This window comes from Protopterus annectens, chromosome 10.part0 (genome assembly GCF_019279795.1).
Source record: "Protopterus annectens isolate FY-2018-M chromosome 10.part0, PAN1.0, whole genome shotgun sequence".
Classification (NCBI taxonomy): Eukaryota; Metazoa; Chordata; order Ceratodontiformes; family Protopteridae; genus Protopterus; species Protopterus annectens.
The window spans coordinates 1,434,353,500-1,434,369,790 of record NC_056744.1 but is presented as its reverse complement, the minus strand read 5'-3'; positions in this window follow the sequence as shown (position 1 = coordinate 1,434,369,790).

Below are 16,291 nucleotides of genomic sequence, written 5' to 3'. Positions count from 1 at the left end.
AGTTTTACTGTGCCCTAAGGGTCTAATATCTTTATCCACCCCTCTAAGCATCCTATATCTCCCACTGTTAAGCCTCTCACCTCCCTGTTATACTTTCCACCTCTACACTCACCTCTCTTGTCTCTCTTTTCTCACTGATTGTCTTCTTGGATTCAGGACTCCTTGTCTCTTCCGCTCCGTTAGCCCTCTTGGGCTCACTCCGCTCCCCTACCCTGCCCCCAAATCCCACCCGCCCCTAGTGCATCTAGCTATATCCCTCTTATTACCACTCCCACTTCCTCCCTACACCAATCACACACAACCCCCTAAACACACCCCCTATCAGCCTATCATTCAATTGTAACCACACCTACAGCTAACCTATAATATTACACTTCATTTCTAACTCTCACCCCTAGCACTACTCCTACTGCTTTTTACTCTACTGTACACTGCAATACTCTCTTTATCCACTACACAATAAACATACAACATAGATAACACAACCTTAACACCTAACACCAAGTTACTTACAGTCATGCCTTTAAATCCCCCATCCATCTCTATGTTACTATTACTATCTATTAAACTATCATATCTTTATTACCTTACCCAACCTCCTACTGCTCCATTCACAACTTTATCATACAACCTACCACCTAAACTCCCTCTCTCACCCTTTCACTCTCCTATTTCTCCCCACCTATACCCAATAACACAACTTCTAACATTCTCTTTCAAAGTTTTCCTCTCTAAGGAACCCTATCCCCATAGTACCTAATGACCCTCTGATCACCAGTACAGATCCTAATCATTTCTTTACTCTACTCAATCACCTTTTTAACCCAATCTTTCATCTCATCACCAGCCTTTTATCTGGTGACATCCATCCCAACCCTGGCCCCTCCACCTCTTCCTCCTCACACAGGCCAATATATTTTACTTCTCTAAACTCACAAAGTATTGTCAACAAAGTCCCTACCCTCCATGCATGGCTCATGTATAACAAACCTGACATACTATCTATTTCAGAAACATGGTTAAAACCATCTATAAAAGATTCTGAAATTACTCCACCTAGCTACTCAATCATTCAAAAGACAGGACCCAGAAAAAGGTATGGAGTTGCTCTCCTATATTCTTCTTCCTTGCTAGTTACCCCTATGATAAACCTACTCCTAAATTTAATAATGCTGAAATACTCCTCACTCTCCTACAAGTCAACAAGCACAAATACATCTGTTTAGCATCCCTTTACATTCCCCAGGGATAATATTTCCACACTTGAAAACATCCTCTCATGGCTCTCTAACAATATCAGCAATGAAACCATAATCTTAGGGGACGTAAATATCAACTGGGCCTCCATCCAGTCTTCAAACAACCCTCTTAATATCAACCTATTTAAGTTTTCCCAACTAATCAATACTATTACACACCCATCACCAAACCCTCTTGTGGCACCATCCTTGACTGGATTCTAGTGTCACATCCCACTATTTCTTTGACAGTGGTACTCTTCCCGACCCTCTTAGTGATCACTTGCCAATTTTCACTCGCCTCCCTTGCATCTCTTACGACCCATAATATCATCACTACCCGCAATGACAAAAATTTTAACCCATCAACCTTCATATATTCTCTAAAAGCAGTAAATTGGAACATTCTAAAGACACTACCTTTAGAAGACGCAGTTGCTCACTTTAACCTTACCTTCTTAGAAATACTCGATTACCAAGCCCCTATAAGAACAAAAAGAATAAAAACAAACTCTGCCCCCTGGTTAACCAAAACCACACTATCTACCATGCACCTTAGAAACAAAGCCTCGAGACTCTATCTGAGAAATAAGACCCCAGAACAACATATTGCTTACAAAACCCTTGAAATAAAGTAAAAAGCTCATAATCTCCGACAGACAAAATACTTCTTTACACTCCAAAACAACAATAAAACTAACCCACAAAAATTCTGGAAGGGATCTCCACCCTCCTAAACCCCAGTAAACCACACACCCCAACTCCAGACCCAAATAGTCCAGACCTAGATCTAGCTACACAGTTCAACTCATTTTTCATCGATTCTATTAGCAAACTTACATCCTCCTTCACACACCCTCCTCTTCACCTAATACACCCCTAATCTCTCCTGCAAATAACCCTCCCGTCATCACCACTTCCACCACATTCCCATCTTCTCACTGTCGATCTTCCACCTCTTCCACTACTCTAACCCCCTCTTCACCCATATCTTCCTCAAGTTCTCTCTCTCCCAACGTTTCTCTATTCTCATTTAAACCTATCCCCACTTCCACCATAAAGAAACTCCTTCAGAAACTAAAGCCATGCACCAATGCTCCAGACAACATTCCCTCTTATTTCCTAAGTATAGCTGAAGCAATTGCCTATCCCATCAGCATTCTAATCAACCGCTCCATCCATGAATGTACAGTACCTCTACTATGGAAGCAAGCCTTCATCATCCCCCTCCATAAAGGAGGCAACAATTGCAATATCAATAACTTCCACCCTATTGCTATCCTCTCCCCTATATCTAAAATCCTGGAAAAGTGTATCCAGCTTCAACTCCTACCACACCTTATAGATAACAACCTTTTAACCCCTACACAACACGGATTCAGGCCAAATCATAGCACCATGACAGCCCTCCTGTCCTTTCTTGAGACTGTTAATAGAGCACGCGACTCCGGCCACATTGTTTCCACCTTACTACTAGACCTCTCCAAGGCCTTCGATACTATTTCACATAGCCTGCTCCTATCCAAACTATCAGAACTTAACCTTTCTCCCACCTCCATAAATTGGTTCTCCAGTTATTTATCAAACAGACACCAAGCCGTAATATGGAAAAAGGCCACTTCCTCTTTCCTTACTACCCCACTGGAGTTCCCCAAGGATCTATTCTTGGTCCTATCCTCTTTAATATATTTATAAATGACTTCCACAAATCCATCCCACTTGCAAACATCATCCAATATGCAGACGATTCTACAATTATCTGCTCTGCCACCTCCCCCTCTCTTCTCCAAAAACTGACTCAGGAAGCTTTCTCAATTACTGAGCATTGGATGAAAATAAATCACTTGGCACTCAACACCTCCAAAACAAAACTAATGGTATTTACCCCCTCCAAATCTACTTCTTTTGACACAAACTCTTTCTCAATTACCAGCCAAAACAACTCACCCTTGGAACTGGTATCTGAAACCAAGCTACTAGGTGTTCTAATTGACAATCAACTTAAATTCAACTCCCATCTACAACTAAATATTAAGAAAACACATCAAAAACTAGGTATGCTCTACCGTCAAAATCAGTATCTTACTAGTTCCTCCAAATCCACTCTCGCTTCCTCCTTTCTCATTCCCTCTCTTCTCTACTGTGCTCCATTACTGACTAATCTTCAGTCCTCTCTAAAAGCCAGCTTTCCTCCTGTTATAACAAAATTGCCAAATTAAGCTAATAGCCATAGGTCCTCCACCCACCACTGTTCCTCTCTCCAAAAACTAAATTGGCTCGAACTACCTAATCATCTTAACTATATACAGCTGACTTTAGCTCATAAGCTTATTTTCAACCCCTCTCTTTGTCCCTCTCTGTCTTCTGCCTTCAAAATGCACCTTCCAAATAGAGTCTTAAGGTCCAACAATCAAAACCTACTAGAAGTCCATAAACCATCTCACCCCCCAGGTAAACACTTATTATCCTCTAACCTTTCCCGTCTCTGGAACTCACTCCCACCATCCATCCGTACCACCTCTAATCACTACCTATTCAAAAAATCTCTTCACTCACATCTTAGGTCCCAATGGGATTGTTCTTGCTCCCACCCCTCATAAATATATGTCATCCTACCTCCTGTATGCATTCAGGCTCAACTTTACCTAACAAAGCTTGTTTCCTTCTGAATAATTACACTGTAATGTAATGTTGTGCTCCTTCTCCAACACAACTCTGCTATGTTATCACCTTATTGTCTCAGCTCACGTACATCACATTAATATTCATTTATTGTATTTTTGAATACTTCTTGACTTTTGAACTAAATGTTTTACCCACTACTTGTATAATTTAATAATAGTTAGCTATCTTGTGAATGTAACTCAGTTTTTATGTGCTGGAGCTTTTCTCCCCAGGACTCCATTGAAAACGGGTTCTTTTGGCCCAATGGACTATCCTGGTAAACCAACTGCAAATAAATAAATAAATAAATAAATAAAGTTCTTGTGCAGACTCTCTGTAGTTGGCAGTTGTGAGGGGAGGCAAATATATCTGTGTCTGGGCATCTCCAATTCCTTGTTATCATGCTGAAGACTTGTGGATCCAGTTTCCATTCGTGGGGATCCATGAGGTTTCTGCTTAGTTCGTCTGCCAGAGTATTTATTTTTCCTGGCAGGAATTGTGCTTGCAGGTGAACTTGATAAGTCAATGCTGTGTCCCATAAAGTCATGGCTTGTCTGCAGAGGGGGTAGGAATGTGTGCCTCCCTGCTTGTTTCTGTACCACATGACTGTAGTATTGTCAGTCTTTATCAGCAATTGTCCTGGATGAAGTAGATCCTTGAAGGTTGTCAGGGCATTCTGAAGAGCTAGCATCTCTTTTTGATTGATGTGAAGATGCATTTGGCTTGCGGACCACGTGCCCTGAATGCATTCTCCTGCCATGTGAGCCCCTCAGGCATAATCTGATGCATCTGTTGTTAAAGTCTGCCTGGCTGTGGGTAAAGTGAATGGCTGTCCCTTGTTGTGCTGACAGGCCTGTGCCCACCATCAAAACTCCTGTTGCAGGCAGGGTATGAGGGTAATTAATTTTTTCAGGCTGTGACAATGTTGAGTCCAAACACTTTTTAGATACCACTGTAGTTTCCTCATATGCAGTCTTGCATATGGAATTAGTAGAATGCAGAATGCCATGAAGCCCAAAGCCTGCAGAATTTTTCTTGCAGATAACTGGGTCTTTGTTGCCAACATTTTGAAGTAAGAAGTCAGTTGCCTTTGTTTGTCTGGCGTGAGATAAGCCATCTGGGCAGTTGTATTTAAGCTTGCACCCAGGAATATTATCTCTTGAGAGGGTACTAGTTTTGATTTATTTTTGTTTACTGTGTACCCTAGGCAAATTAGTAATCTTTTACATACGCCAGATGCTGTAGTAGAATGTCCTTGTTCTCTGCTTGAATAAGGCAGTCGTCCAAGTAAGGATATATTTGAATTCCTCTTTGCCTGCAAAATGCAATTACTGGTGCCAGGCATTTTGTGAAGACCCTGGGTGCAGTAGACAAGCCAAAGGGCAGTGCAGTGAATTGGTAGTGCATTGAGCCAGCTATGAATCTGAGGTATCTTCTGCAAGATTGTCTGATTGGGACAAGCAGGTATGCCTCTTTTAGGTCCAAAGTTACAAGCCAAGCGTTCTTGTCCAGCATGGGCAGAAGCTGCTGCAGAGTCAACATTCTGAATTTTGGAATATCCAGAAATGTGTTTAGAATAGACAGGTCCAGTATTGATCTCCAGGCGTTGTCCTTTCTAGGTACCAGGAAAAGTCTGTAGTAAAATCCTTGTCCTTGCTCTTGATGTGGTACTCGCTGAATGTCCCTCATGTCCATGAGGAATGAAACTTGCTTTTGTGCCTCTGCCCATTGATTGTGTGGCAAGTCTGGCATACCTTTTGCCCTTGCCAGGGTGTGAAAGTGGAACCTGTAGCCCCGTGACACTATATTCAGGACCCATTTGTCCTGGGTAATCATGTGCTAATTTTGTGAAAAAAGTGCTAGTTTTCCCCCTAAAGGGGCTGCCAAAAGATAAGTGCTTGGAGCTGGCAGAGGAAAGTCATTGGGACCGTTTCCTGTATGGCTGTGATTTGTCTTCTCTGCTTTTGGAGGTAGAAGCACCCCATTGTTTAGGCCTGTATGCGCCTTGGGGCTGGGATCTGCCTCTTTGTGGCCTGTCTGACACTGGAAAGGACCAATTCTTTGTAGGCCAGTTCCTGCTAAATAGTACAGTTTTGTACCTACCATAAATGTAGATGTCCGATAGGCATGCATCTGCAGTCCTTACAAATGGGTTGTCCTGTCGTCAGGCAGCCCTTTGGTCGGCCGGATTCCAAAGTCTGGGTCTGGCCTCGGCTGGTGTCGCACTTCACCCGACGTCATAGCTGCAGTTCTTCGGGTATAAAGGCATCAGCCGACGCCATTTTCCTCAGTGTTTCTTGCCCCAGATGCCAGGTGCCCTCTAGGAAGGCTAAATTTGGATAAATGCAAATGGTTCCAAATAGTAGAGAGCAAACAAAAATAAGCATGTATGTACATATATACAAACAAATACACCATAATAGATTCCCCAGCTAGCTACAAGATGGGTAAATACCCTAGGAGTACCACAGAGGGGAAGGAGGGTGGGTAATCCTGACTGCAGATGCATGCCTATCGGACATCTACATTTATGGTAGGTACAAAACTGTACTATGTCCTTCAAGGATGCATCTGCAGTCCTTACAAATGGGTAGAATACCATAGCCAAACTGGGGAGGAGGAGAAATAAGATTATGGTGTAGTTAAGATCCCTTGCAAAACAGCAGTGGCAAAACCTGCTCGGGATCTGGAGTATAAAGGTAAATTATAATGCTTGGCAAATGTATGCACGGAGCTCCAAGTAGCAGCCTCTAAAATGTCTTTGGTAGCCACTCCTCGTAAAAAAAGCTGTGGTAGTGGCTGTAGCCCTTGTGGAGTGAGGCCTGATGTTTTCTGGAGTTTTCTTCCCATGGTAGGAGTAACAAAATCTAATGCAATTTCCTATCCACTTAGAGATTGTCTGTTTTGAAATTGCTTTTCCTTCCATTCCTGTTGCATATGCTACCAGTAGCTGGTCAGTTTTTCTATTGCTCTTGGTCCTGTCCAGGTAGTAACGTAATTGTCTATGTACATCCAAGGTATGCAACAGTCTTTCTCCCTGTTCTGTGGGTTGGGGAAGAATGTAGGTAGGTGGATAGCTTGATTTAAAGATACCCTGGAGACCACCTTTGGCATAAAAGTAGGATTAGTTCTCATGGACACTCTATCTTGATGGAAGATCAGGAAGGGCTGTACTGCCATTAATGCCTGTAGCTCAGATACCCGTCTTGCTGAAGTGATTGCAAGCAGGAAAGCAGTTTTCCATGATAAGTACTGTAATTCTGCTGTTGCTGCTGGCTCGAAAGGAGGGAGTGTCAACTTTTCTAGCACAAAGTTCAAGTCCCATGCTGGCAATGGTGGCTTTACGTTTTTAATCCCTCTCAGAAACTGCCTGAGCAGAGGATGTGAGAAGACTGGAGGATCCAAGTTGTATTCTGCTGAAATAGCTGATGCATGAATCTTAATGGAAGAATAGGACAGGCCGTTGTAGAAGAGCTCTGCCAAGTATTCCAGGATGTTAGCTATGTTTACCAGTGACACATTCTCTCCTTTTGCAGTACTCCAAATGAGATATCTTTTCCATTTTGCTGAATAATTTTTTCTTGTTGAGGGTCTGCGAGCCTCCAAGATAATGTCTTTAACCCTTTGAGATAAATCTGGGTTATTTGGTCTTATGCAATGTTCCAGGCAGCCAGCTGCAGTGTTTTCAGGTTTGGATGCAGGGTTTTGAAGTTGTTCTGTGTTAACAGCAAAGGAACTAGGGGCAGAGGCCATATTTGTTCCCGAGACATAGTCCTCAGTAATGGGTACCAATGTTGCCTTGGCCAGTCTGGAGCTATCAGGATGATCCTTGGACGGTCTTCTTTGATCTTCAATAGCACCTTGTGCATCAAAGGAAGTGGTGGGAATGCATATGCTGTCAGGTTTTTCCAACTGAAAGATAGGGAGTCCACTTTCCAAGCAAGTGGGTGGTAAGTCCTTGTGCAGAATTTTTTCAGTTGGTGATTGTGTGGGGATGCAAATAAGTCTATTTCTGGTAGTCCCCATTTCCCTGTAATGGTTTTGAAGATGTCCGGATGCAGCATCCATTCGTGGGCATCCGTGGTAGTTCTGCTTAGGATGTCTGCTAGTATATTTTCTTTTCCTGGCACAAAAATTGCTTGTAGCTGAATGTTGAAGCTCCGTGCCACATTCCAGAGGTCCATTGCCATCCGGCATAGAGGGTATGAATGTGTGCCTCCCTGTTTGTTGATGTACCACATAACTGTGGTGTTGTCCGTCCTTATCAGCAGTTGACCCTGTCGAAGAAATGGTCTGAATGCCTGAATTGCCAGTTTTACTGCCAGCATTTCCTTTTGATTTATGTGTAGGTGCAGCTGGTCTTGAGTCCATAAGCCTTGTATGCACTTGTCCAGCATGTGTGCCCCCCAACCGAGGTCTGAGGCGTCTGTTGTGATGGTCTGGCTTGGTTGAGTGCTGTGGAAGGGCAGTCCCTTGTTTGATTGACAGGCCTGAGCCCACCATTGGAATTCTTGTTTCAGGCGTGGAATTATTGGAATTTGGGTTTCTAGGTTGTGCTTGTGCTGAGACCATAAATTCCTTAGGTACCACTGTAACTTTCTCATATGTAGTCTGGCATGTGGAATCAATATTATGCAGGATGGCATGTAACCGAGAGCTTGCAGGACTTTTCTTGCTGTTAGCTGGTTCTGCTTTGTTAATGCCATGAAGTAGAAAGGGAGTTGCTCCTGTTTTTCTACTGTCAGGAATGCCATTTGTTTTGATGTGTCCAGATCTGCACCCAAGAAGGTTATCCTTTGGGATGGTATCAGCCTTGACTTTTTATATTGACTGTGTATCCCAGGGCTTGTAGTAAATGAATGACCCTTTCCAAATCTTTTGTTAATTTGTTTTGTTGTCCGCTTGTAACAGGCAGTCGTCCAGGTAAGGGTAAATTTGAATTCCCTGAAGCCTGCAATGAGCAATTACTGATGCCAGGCATTTCGTGAATACTCTGGGCGCAGTAGATAAGCCAAAGGGCAATGCTGAGAATTGATAATGCTCTGATCCTGCAAGAAATCTGAGGTATCTTCTGCAATTTGGTCGTATGGGGACGTGCAGGTATGCCTCCTTGAGATCTAGAGTTACCAGCCAAGACTCCTTGCCCAGCATGGGAAGAAGCTGCTGTAGGGTCAGCATTTTGAATTTTGGAACAATGAGGTATGTGTTTAAAGCGGACAGGTCGAGAATAGGTCTCCATTGGTTTTCTTTTCTTGGTACCAGGAAGAGTCTGGAGTAAAATCCTTGCCCTTGTTCCATAGATGGTACCCTTTTTACAGCTCTCATCCTTAGTAAGTGAGTTATTTGTTCTAGAGCTTCTGTCTTCTGATTTGGAGGTAGGTTTGGCATTCTTCTCTTCCTTGGTAGAGTATGGAAGTGAAACCTGTAACCTTGGTCTATTGTCTGTAAAGTCCATTTGTCTCCTGTGATGTAATGCCAGTTTACTGAAAATAAGGCTAGCTTCCCGCCTAAGGGTGCCTCTAGTTGTTCCCTGGTAGGCGGTGCCAGAGCCAAGTCACTGCGATTGTCCTGTGGAAGTGGTGGTGGCTGGATCTGTGGCTGTACCTCGCTGGTTGTTAGCCTGCCACTGACGTCCCCTGTAGGCACCTCTGGATTGACCCCTGCCTCTTGAGCACCTATTCCTGCCTCTCGGAGCTCTGGAGGTGTCTGGAAAGGACCAATTCTTGGAAGGCCAGTTCCTGCTAAACCTTGGAGGCTGGACCTGCAAGAAATCCTTGACTGTCTGGACAGAGTTTGCTTTCTCTTCCACCTTCTTCAGCACCTGCTGCGCAGGGAAGCCAAACAAATTGAGCTTATCCATGGGAGCATCTAGGAGCTTTGATTTAACATGGTCTGGTAAGGACTGCTCTTTTAACCATGCATGTCTTCTGATCACTGTGCCAGTCATGGCTGATCTAAAGGAAGCCTCCAGTGCATCATAGCCGCATTTTAAGGAATGATTACTGACCTGCTGAATGTTATGTACCATTTCCTGTACAGATTTTTTTGTCTAATGGTTCATCCGAGGACAGTTTTTTAGTTAATTGGTCTAACATAAATTCCTGATACTGAATCATGTGGAATTGACAGTTCAAGGCCCTAGCTGAAAGAGTAGCAGAAGTGTAAACTTTTTTACCCCATCTCTCTAAGGCCCTAGATTCCCTTTCAGAGGGGAGGGGGTTTCTGGTAGAAGTAGCTGCTACAGCCTTGGGTCCCTGGGAGATAGTTTCAGAATCTGCAAAAGGGGCCTTATACAAATGATAATGTGTGTCCGGAACCCTGTAGTACCTATCGGGCTTAGCAGGGGCCGGAGGAAGAGAATCAGGAGCAGTACAAGCATCATTAAAAGCATCATCCACAACAGTAAGTACTGGAGGAATGACTAAAGGCCTATGCTGTGGCAAATGCAAAAAGGTTCTAAGCCTTTTCCTAGAGTCTGAAAAATCCTGGCCCTGCCATTGAAATTGTTCCCTCATAGCATGCAAGGTTTCCCCAAAAGAAAATTCCTCAGGCGGAGAGGCAGAAGGAAAGGAGTCTTCTGCATCAGAGTCCTCATAAGGAGAATAACGGCCCTCTGGAGGGTTTGTATTATCTGAATCATCAGAGGAGTAATCTGAAGAAACTGGCTCAGGGGGCTCTGCTCTAGGCCTCTTCTCTGGAGGTGGGTGAGAGGCCCTGTCAGGGTGAGGTTGGGATCCCCGGATCAAAGAAATGAGATCGTCTGCTAGACTAAGCATTTGAGAACTAGAGCTAGGCCTGTGAGAGGGGGTCTTAGCAGGCACAGTTTTGGTAGATTTTGCTGCTTTAGCCCTGGCAAAAGCCTTAATCGACATGGATGCAGGGGGCCTAGCAGCTCCACGTGCAGGAGCAGATATATCTAAAGGTATAGTATCAGATAAATCCTGTGAACCTGCAAGAGCAGGTGGGATTTCAATAGCAGATTCAGCCATGCTGGATGAGGCCTCGGTAGGAAGCAAGCTTTCGGCCGAAGGAAGAACCGTGGACTCGGTTTCAGCCGAAACCGAGACACTCGCGGTTGACTTAACCGCGGTTTTGGCCGAAACCGTGGACCGCGAGTGTTGGTCCTTTTCCTTGCGCTTTTTAGTTAATTGCGAAGTCGGAGTTTCCGACGGCATATTGTAAGCAAAAGCGGAGCCGAAAAACTCCTCAGCAAATTCCGACCGACGTCTAAGCGTCCGTCGGTTGAAAGAAGCACAGGCTAGACAAGCTGCTACGTCGTGGACTGGGCCTAAACAAGGTAGGCAGTAAGAGTGGAAATCTTTATGAGGTATTTGTTTCCCACAAGTTAAACAGTTATTCACTTTTTCTGACATCGGCTGAGGCAAGAAAGAGTCCCCAACGGGGTACTTAGCTTTTTAGAAGTCTTCGGTAGTAGTAATCTCTGGTTCTGACCGACCGGCACTTGCGAACAGCTTCTGCTTGGCGCCGCGGCAAGAAAGACTGAGGAAAATGGCGTCGGCTGATACCTTTATACCCGAAGAACTGCAGCTATGACGTCGGGTGAAGTGCGACATCAGCCGAGGCCAGACCCAGACTTTGGAATCCGGCCGACCGAAGGGCTGCCTGACGACAGGACAACCCATTTGTTAAGACTGCAGATGCATCCTTGAAGGACATCCGGCGACTGGCTTAGAAGAAGCCTCATCGTCAGTTTTGGACCTCGGATTCCTGCCCTTTTCTTTTTCCTTGCGTTTCTTGTGAATTGCGGTAATCGGATGGCTATCCAACGACATCGTGTAATTAAATCTTCGGCCAAAGTAGTGAAATGCAAAATCGTACCGACGCTTAATAGTGCGTTAGTTAAATCCAGCACAAAACCTGCAAATAGCAATGTCGTGATCAGTGCCTAGGCAAGGAATGCAATAAGAATGGAAGTCCTTATGAGGTATTTGCTTCCCACAAGAAATACAATTATTAACTTTTTCTGACATAGGTTTGGAGCAAGAAAAAAGTTTCCCCAACGGGGTACTTAGCTTTAAATGAAGACTTCGGATCTGAAATTCGAACACGAAAATCTCAGGAGTTGGCCGACCGGCACTTGCGAACTGCTTTTGCTTCAGGCACCGCACGGCAAGAAAGACTGAAGAAAATGGCGTCGGCTGCATCTTTTATTCCCCTGGCGCACTGACATCAGGGAGGAGGTGACAGCAACCGACGCCGGACCAAGACTTTGGAATTCAGGCCAACTGCGGGTAGCCTGCCAGCAGGATAATCCAAGTGTAATGACTGCAAAGTACAGTTTTGTACCTACCATAAATGTAGATGTCCGAACTGGATAGCATCTGCAGTCATAACAAATTGGTTGTCCTGTCGTCAGGCAGCCCTTCGGTCGGCCGGATTCCAAAGTCTGGGTCCGGCTTCGGCTGATGTCGCACTTCACCCGACGTCATCTCTGCTGGTCTCGGGTATAAAGGCATCAGCCGACGCCATTTTCCTCAGTGTTTCTTGCCCCAGATGCCAGTTGCCCTCTTGGAAGGCTAAATTTTGGATAAATGCCAATGTTTCCAAAAGGATAGAAGGCAAACACAAAAAATAAGCATGTATGTACATATATACAAACAAATACACCATAAGAGACCCCCCCCCAGCTAGCTATTAGGAGGGTAAATACCCTAGGAGTACCAAAGAGGGGAAGGAGGGAGGGTAATCCTGACTGCAGATGCTATCCAGTTCGGACATCTACATTTATGGTAGGTACAAAACTGTACTATGTCCTTCATGGATGCATCTGCAGTCATAACAAATGGGTAGAATACCATAGCCAACTAGGGGAGGAGGAAGAAAAAATTATGGTGTGGTTAGGATCCTTTGCAGTACAGCAGTGGCAAACCCTGCTCAAGATCTAGAATACAGAGGTAAATTATAATGCTTGGCAAATGTATTCACGGAGGTCCAAGTAGCCGCCTCAATAATGTCCTTGGTTGCCACTCCTCGTAAGAAAGCTGTGGTAGTGGCTGTAGCCCTTGTAGAATGAGGCCTTATGTTCTGTGGAATTGGTTTTCCATGGTAGGAGTAACAGAATCGTATGCAATTTCCTATCCATTTGGAGATTGTCTGTTTGGAAATTGCTTTTCCTTCCCTTCCTGTTGCATAGGCTACAAAAAGCTGGTCAGTTTTTCTGTTACTTTTGGTTCTGTCCAGGTAGTAGCATAGCTGTCTATGTACATCCAAGGTATGCAGCATTCTTTCCCCTCTGTTTTGTGGATTGGGGAAGAAGGTAGGTAGGTGGATTGCCTGGTTTAAAGACACTCTGGATACCACCTTAGGCATAAATGTAGGATTAGTTCTCATGGACACCCTATCTTGATGGAAGATTAGGAAGGGTTGTACTGCCATTAAGGCCTGAAGTTCAGAAACCCTCCTTGCTGAGGTAATTGCCAGTAGGAAAGCAGTTTTCCATGACAGGTGCTGTAGATCTGCTGTTGCTGCTGGTTCAAACGGAGGGAGTGTCAACTATTCTAGCACAAAGTTCAAGTCCCATGCTGGTAATGGTGGTTTCCTAGGAGGTTTTACATTCTTGATCCCTTTGAGGAACTGCCTGAGTAGAGGATGTGAAAAGACAGGTGGATCAAAGCTGTATTCTGCTGAAATAGCTGATGCATGTATCTTGATGGAGGAATAGGACAGGCCTGTATGTAGAAGCTCTGCCAAATACTCCAGAATGTTAGCAATATCTATACTCGACACATCTTTTCCTCTTTCAGCACTGCAAATGACAAACCTTTTCCATTTTCCTGCATAGTTCCTTCTTGTTGAAGGTCTGCGGGCTTCAAGGATAATGTCTTTAACCCTTTGGGAAAGAGCTGGATTAGTTGCAGCTATGTGATGTTCCAGGCAGTCAGTTGCAAAGTTTTAGGTTTGGATGCATGATGCTGTAGTTGTTCTGAGTTAACATCAAAGGCATCAGGGTATTGTCCACATTTTCTCCCGAGACATGCTCCTCAGCAATGTGTACCAGTGTTGTCTTGGCCAGTTCGAGCTATCAGGATTATCCTTGGACGTTCCTCCTTGATTTTTAGTAATACCCTGTGTATCAAGGGAAGAGGTGGAAATGCATATGCTGTCAGACCTTTCCAGCTGAAGGAGAGCGAATCCACCTTCCATGCAAGTGGGTGGAATGTCCTTGTGCAGAATTTTTTGAGCTGGTGATTGAGAGGGGAAGCGAATAGATCTATTTGTGGCATTCCCCATTTCTTTATGATGGTCTTGAAGATGTCCGGGTGTAGCATCCATTCGTGAGCATCCGAGGTGGTTCTGCTTAACATGTCTGCTAGAGTGTTCTCCTTTCCCGGTACAAATATTGCCTGTAACTGGATGTTGTAGCTGAGTGCCAGATTCCAAAGGTCCAAAGTCATTCTGCATAGGGGATATGAATGAGTGCCTCCCTGCTTGTTGATGTACCACATGACTGTGGTGTTGTCTGTCCTTATCATCAAATGTCCTTCTTTGAGGAATGGTCTGAATTTTTGGATTGCCAGTTTTACTGCCAGCATTTCTTTTTGGTTTATGTGCAGGTGCAGCTGGTCCTGAGTCCACAATCCTTGTATGCATTTGTCCAGCATGTGCGCCCCCCATCCTAGGTCTGAGGCGTCTGTTGTGATGGTTTGGCTTGTTCGAAAGTTGTGGAAGGGTAGGCCTGGGTTTGACTGGCATGCTTGAGCCCACCATAGGAACTCCTGTTTTAGGCATGGGATTAGTGGTATTTCTGCTTCTAGACTGTGCCTGTGTTGGGACCATAAATTCTTTAGGTACCACTGTAATTTTCTCATATGCAGTCTGGCATGTGGGACCAAGATTATGCATGATGCCATGAAGCCCAAGGCCTGCAGAACTTTTCTTGCTGTTAGTTTGTTCTGTTTTGTTAATGCCAAGAAGTAAAGAGGGAGTTCTTTTTGTTTTTCTGCAGTTAGGAATGCCATTTGTTTTACTGTGTCCAATTCCGTGCCCAAGAATGTTCTTGTTTGGGATGGTATCAGCCTTGACTTTTGTAAACTGACTGTGTATCCCAGGGCTTGTAGCAAGTAAATGACCCTTTGTAAATCTGTTGTCAGCTTGCTTTTGTTGTCCGCTTGTAGCAGGCAGTCATCCAGGTATGGATAAATTTGGATTCCCTGTAGTCTGCAGTGGGCGATTACTGATGCCAGGCATTTTGTGAATACTCTGGGCGCAGTAGATAAGCCAAAGGGCAATGCTGAGAATTGATAATGCTCTGATCCTGCAAGAAATCTGAGGTATCTTCTGCAATTTGGTCGAATGGGGACGTGCAGGTATGCCTCCTTGAGATCTAGAGTTACCAGCCAACACTCCTTGCCCAGCATGGGAAGAAGTTGCTGTAGGGTCAGCATTTTGAATTTTGGGACAATGATGTATGTGTTTAAGATGGACAGGTCGAGAATAGGCCTCCAGCTTTTTTCTTTTCTTGGTACTAGGAAGAGTCTGGAGTAGAATCCTTTGCCCTGTTCTGTTATTGGTACTCTTTCCACAGCTCTCATCTTTGTTAATTGCCTTATCTGTTGTAGAGCTTCTATTTTTTGCTTTGGAGGCAGGTTTGGCATTCCTCTTTTGACTGGTAAGGTGTGGAAGTGGAACCGGTAGCCTTGGTCTATGGTTTGCAAAATCCACTTGTCTTTTGTGATATAGTGCCAATTTTCGAAAATAAGGCTAACTTTCCGCCTAATGGTGCTGCTATTTGCTCCCTGGTAGGCGGAGTTAGAGCCAAGTCACTGTGATTGTCCTGTTGCAGTGGTAGTGGTCGTGTCTGTGCCTCTGTTATTACCTTGCCACTGTCGTCCTCTGTAGGCACCTCCTCTGGATTGATTTCTGCCTCTGGAGCGTCTATTCCTGCCCCTTTGGGATCTTGTGGAGTCAGGAAAGGACCAATTTTTGGCAGGCCAGTTCCTGCTAAACCTTGGGGGCTGAACCTGTAAGAAATCTTTAACTGTTTGTACAGATTTTGCCTTTTCTTCCATTTTCTTCATTACCTCCTGGGCAGGTGTACCAAATAAACTGGCTTTATCCATAGGAGCATCTAATAGCTTAGCTTTAACATGATCCGGTAAGACCTGCTCTTTCAACCATGCATGTCTTCTTATCACTGTGCGAGTCATGGCTGATCTAAATGAAGCCTCCAGTGCATCATAGCCACGTTTTAAGGAATGGTTACTAACCTGTTGTATGTTATTCACCATTTCTAATACATATTTCTTATCTATAGATTCATCAGAGGTTAGTTTTTTAGTTAACTGATCAAGCATAAACTCTTGGTATTGGATCATGTGAAACTGACAGTTTAAAGCTCTAGCTGAGAGAGTAGCAGAAGTGTAAACTTT